The sequence below is a fragment of the Trichosurus vulpecula genome, chromosome 1, assembly GCF_011100635.1.
Source record: "Trichosurus vulpecula isolate mTriVul1 chromosome 1, mTriVul1.pri, whole genome shotgun sequence".
NCBI lineage: Eukaryota > Metazoa > Chordata > Mammalia > Diprotodontia > Phalangeridae > Trichosurus > Trichosurus vulpecula.
The window spans coordinates 114424983-114430440 of record NC_050573.1 but is presented as its reverse complement, the minus strand read 5'-3'; positions in this window follow the sequence as shown (position 1 = coordinate 114430440).

The following is a 5458-nucleotide window of genomic DNA, read 5'->3' as shown; positions in this document are numbered from 1 at the left end:
GAAGGGATTTCAGAGCAGCATCATGGCATGGTTCATATGCCTGAATAAGATATACAGGCGATGGGATATAGAAATCTATCTTGTCCTACAAGAAAGTAAGGGGAAAGGGGACAAGGTGGGAGGGAGTGGGGTGATAGAAGGGAGAGCAAACTGGAGAAAGGGGTAATCAGAATGCATGCCATCCTGGGGTGGGGAGAAAGGAGAGAGATGGGGAGAAAATTTGGAGCTCAAAATCTTGTGGAAATGAATGTTGAAAACTAAAAATAAATTAATTAATCTTTTTAAAAAAAAAAAGAGTGCCTGACTTGGATCCAGGAAGACCTGAGATTGAATCCTGACTTAGACACTGTGTGACCCTGGTTAAGTCACTTAACCTAACTGTGCCTCAGTTTCCTCATCTGTAAAGTAGAGATAATAAAAGTACCTACCTTCCAAGGCTGTTTTGAGGATCAAATGATATAACATAAGCAAAATGCTTTGCCAACCTTAAAATGCAACATAAAGCTCAGAGGCCATCAAATCCAAACCCTAGCTGAATTGGAATCCCATCTACATCCCTAGCAAGTGGTTATCCAGTGTTTTCTTGAAGACTTGGAGTGAATGAAGCTCACTGCCTCCTTAAAAGATGGATAGGATATCATTAGGCAGCCATGAAGTGAGGGCATTTTGGCATGAGGAATGGAATGAATGAATGGAACAGAGGTGTGGAAACAAAGAAGTGAAGGACATATTCTGAGAATAGCCAGAGGTCCCATGTGGCTGGAACCTAGGACCCATGAATGGGACTGGGTGAAATAAAACTGGAAAGGTTGGTTGGAGATTGGACCTGGCTCACGGAGGTCCTTGCCTTCACGAACAGACACTAAGTCTTCAGTAACCTCTAAATGACCACTCTCAGGTGGTTTCCTGCTCTGCAGCTTCCTGCTGGATTGTTGCTGCCTGGGAGACAATGATTCTCTAGAGTCGATCACTGTCAGAAGGCAGGGCCACCCTCTGCATGAGACCAGGGCATATGAGTGAATGATAAATGAATGTGTAAGTGAAAGAAAAAAAATATTTATTAAGTGATTATTATGTGCAAAATTCTAGGAATACAAAGAGAAAAGTAAGACAAGTCCCTGCTCCCAAGGAGCTTACATTCTAATGTGAAAAGCAACACACATGAAAGCTGAAAGTCCATTGATGGAAATGAGAATGATCCTTAGGATTAAGGCAAAGAAGATGATAATGCTCTTCTTTAATGTCACTTCCACTGATAAAAATCATCTGTTTCCAATATTGAACCATTGTGCCAAAGACTCACAAAGGCAAATGCCAGACTACATATACAGAGGGGTGGTTTCCTTGATAACATCTGTGGGGGCTAAACCAGTATTGCTGTTCCCCAGGCTCTTGGGGTCAGAGTCCTGGGCTATCACCATAGCATTTGAAGGGAGGCAACGGCTGATGTAGTGGTGGTGGCCCAGGTAGCCTGGTACATGATGCCTCCTGTCTCTCCCCTAGTTTTCCCCCTTGCTTTCACTAAAATGGTTTGCCTGCCCTGTAGGTGGCAGTTACTGGGCAGCTGGTGGGAATAGTTGGCCTCTTCTCCATGGGACTTGCTTTTGGTTAATGGCTCTAGAGGGCAGGGCTAGTGGAGTTAGGAGACATTGCTATTACCCTGGCTCTGAGGTTCTGGGTCCCAGATCAGACTCCATAAGAGTCTAAAGAAAAGAAGAGATGACATCCTGAAATAGAATGGAACCTTTGTATTCTCTACAGTGAGTGCCTTTCACATGGTATTTCAAAAAAGTTTGTGAATTTGAATTGAAGACATGGAATATGAACTTGTTTGCTGAAAGAATTCTATAGTAACTCTTTTTACAAAACAAGTAATTGCTTAATTCATGTTTTGTAATTATTCATTTTTCTGTATGTTTTGTTTAAAGTACCTCTATGCCTTTATTGGTGCTTCCTCATTTTGCTCCGATTCTCTAAATTATCATTTTTAATACATAGTGCCCAGATGATCTTTATCCACAAAGAGTGTATCAATGGATTGATAGCCTTATAGTGTCACAGCTTAAAAGGGAACCTTAGAGAACAATCTAGTTTAACCTTTTTTTTATTTTACAGATGGGGAAATTGAGGCCTGGGGAGGTTACTTGGAGTAGAATCCAAGTCTCCTTCTTAGTCAAATGATCTTTCCACTACCCTACACCTATTTCTCATTATGAGATTTTTTCGTGGGGATGAAAGAAGATAGACCCATGGGGGAGAATAGGATTCTTGAAGATCATCAATCATTATAAGACAAAGGATATTCTGCAATCTTAAACTTTTCCCACCCGAGCCCCAGTCACCATGTTATGTATTAATGCTACCACCTAGTGGAGATGATGTGTTAGAAAAATAGTCATTCAGACAAGAAGCTATTTTCTTTATTGACCCTGGAGAGTATCAAGTGGAGGACAACCAGGGTAGGGAAGAGCTTTTAGATCGAGGATCCATTGATGGAAATGAGAAGCAGAGGAGGTGAGAAGTGAGGACAAAAGAGAGACATAATGGTTGTCTTCGAATATTTAAAAGGCTTTCATCATCTGGAAGAGGAATTAAATTTAATCTTTTTGACTCCAGAAGATAGAACTAGGAGGACTAGATGGAAGACATGGAGGGGATTTAGGTTTAATATAAGGAAAAACACCATACTGATTGGAACTGGGCAAAAATGGAACAGGTTCCTTCTCATCAGAGGTCTCCAAGCAAGTCTGCATGATCCAACCTTCCAGGTATATAAGAGATCGTTGTTCTAGTATGGGTTGGATCAGATGACCCCCTAGGATCACTTCCAACTCTGAAATATGCTCTAGGATATGAATCAATGGAATCCTAGAATAAATTAACAAGGTATGGTCTCCTTTAGGCAAGAGTATGCCAGATAAATGTGAGCATGTACAAAAAGGCTATGTAAACTTTCAAGTACTACATACACAACACCTATCATCCTACATTTAACGAGTAGTAGCTGAGAATTATAGAATGGCTTGAGGTCCATAAAGTCCTTTACACACAGTATAGCACAGTGGAAAAGGTGCTGGATTTGGCATTAGAGGACCTGGGTTCAAATACTGTACTGGCTCTGCCACTTATCAATCATGTGATTTTTTTAAAAAAAAATTTTAATTAGATTTTTTATTTTTAGTTTACAACACTTAGTTTTACATGTTCTTGAGTTTCAAAGTTTCTTCCCTTCCCTCCCCCTCCCACCTCCCTCCAAGACAGCATGCAGTCCAATATAGATTCTACACAAACCTTTGCATTAAACTTATTTACACAAGTCAAGCTGCAAAGAAGATTTATGACCAATGGAATGAATCATGAGAGAGAAGAGAAAAAGAGAGAGAGAGAGAGAGAGAGAGAGAGAAAGAGAGAGAGAGAGAGAGAGAGAGAGAGAGAGAGAGAGAGAGAGAGAGAAAGAGATAGCAAATAGTTAGCCTCAATCTGCATTCAGACTCTGTAGTTTTTTCTCTGAATGTAGATAGCTCTTTCCATCCTTTAGAGCTGTCTTTGAGCCTTATATTGCTGAGGAGAGCCAAGTCTATCAAAGTTAGTCATCACGGAATCAATATGTCTGTGGTTGTGTATAATGTTCTCCTGGTTCTGCTCCACTCATTCAGCATTATATCGTGTAGGTCTTTCCAGGTTATTATGAAGTCCATATCTTCCCCATTTCTTATTGCACAATACTATTCCATTACTTTCATATACCACAACTTGTTCAGCCATTCCCCAATTGATGGGCATCCCCTCAATTTCCAATTCTTTGCCCCCACAAAGAGAGCAGCTATAAGTATTTTCGTACAGACAGGTCCATTTCCCACTTATGTGATCTCTTTGGGATATAGCCCTAGGAGTGATATTGCTAGGTCAAAGGGTTAACCACGTGATTTTGAACAAGTCATTTATGCTATCTAGAATTCTGTTTCCTCACCTAGAAAATGAGGTGATTGGACTAGATTGGTCCTATGATCCTATGAGCAAATCTGTGAAGTAGGTACTACAGGCTTTATTACCCCCATTTTATAGATAAGGAACCTGAGTCTCAGAACAGTTAAGTGACTTGTATATAGTCATATAGGGTGTTCCAAAAGTTTTAGTGCAGCAGTTTTAGGCCATTTAGGGTTTACAGTCATAAAATGTCAAAGCTCTTAAGTCTAAGACTTATGGTATGCCTTGTTACAAGTGTTGTTCAGTCATTTCATTCACATCCAACTCTCCATGACCCCATTTGGAGTTTTCTTGGCAAAGATACTGGAGAGTTTTGCCACTTCCTTCTCCAGCTCATTTTCCAGATGAGGAAACTGAGGCAAATAGGGTTAAGTGACTTCCAGGGTCACGTAGCTAGTAAGTGTCTGAGGTCAGATTTGAATTCTAGAAGATGCATCTTCCTGATTTCCAGCCCAGTGCTCTATCCACTGCACCACCTAGCTTGCTTGTACAAGTCAAAAACAAGGTCCAAATCCAGAGCTCTTCTAATGCCAAGTCCAACGCTCTGCACTAACCCCAAGCGGCCTCTCTAGACCCCTAAGAAAGAGCTATCCCCAAGAAAAATTGTGAAGTTTATCTTCTACTCTCCTAGCCTCTTCATCATTAGTCCTTTCTCCTTTCCATGATGCAGCATTATGCCCCTCCCACTCCATTAAAAACAATCAAAATCTACTACGTGAATGACTGAAGTGTCAGTTATCTATACTCGAGTAGGAATTAAAACATCATATTACTTCTCTCAGTAGTATTTGCATTTTTATGTTCAGTCATTTCAGTCATGTCCAACTCTTCGTGACCCCATTTGGGATTTTCTTGGCAAAGTGGTTTGCCATTTCCTTCTCCAGCTCATTTGACAGATAAGGGAACTAAGGCAGACAGGGTTAAGTGACTTGTCCAGGGTCACACATCTAGTAAGTGTCTGAGGCCAGATTTGAACTCCTGAAGATGAGTCTTCCTGACTCCAGACCCAGTATTAGTTAAAGAAATTTCAGGCATTGAAGGAGTGTCCTTTGAAAAGATATTTTAGGGCAAAGCAACCTTTTCTGTAGCTCAGAAATTACCTTCAATAGAAGGCCTCCTGTATGAAAAAAAGATTATCTGTTTGCCCTTCATAAGAGAAGGAAAAAAATCTTCTTTAGCCTGTGTACTCTATACTGTAAAGGTATTTGTCCTATTGCACTGCAGGCAAGACTGGGACATGCCAATCATTAATCTCCTGCTGTGGTAGGGGACAAGAATATTCCCCACCTAGAGTAGAAAATGTAGGTACCAAGTTGGAAGGAAAAGAAGCATAAAGAGAAAATCTTAGCAACATTGGCACCAGAGTGTCTGTGGAACATTCAGACTCAGGCATCTGAGATGAGCCAGCAGACTGATAGCCTCTGTAGGAATTCTAAGCCAAGGAATGAATACCAGATCAGGAAACCAAATT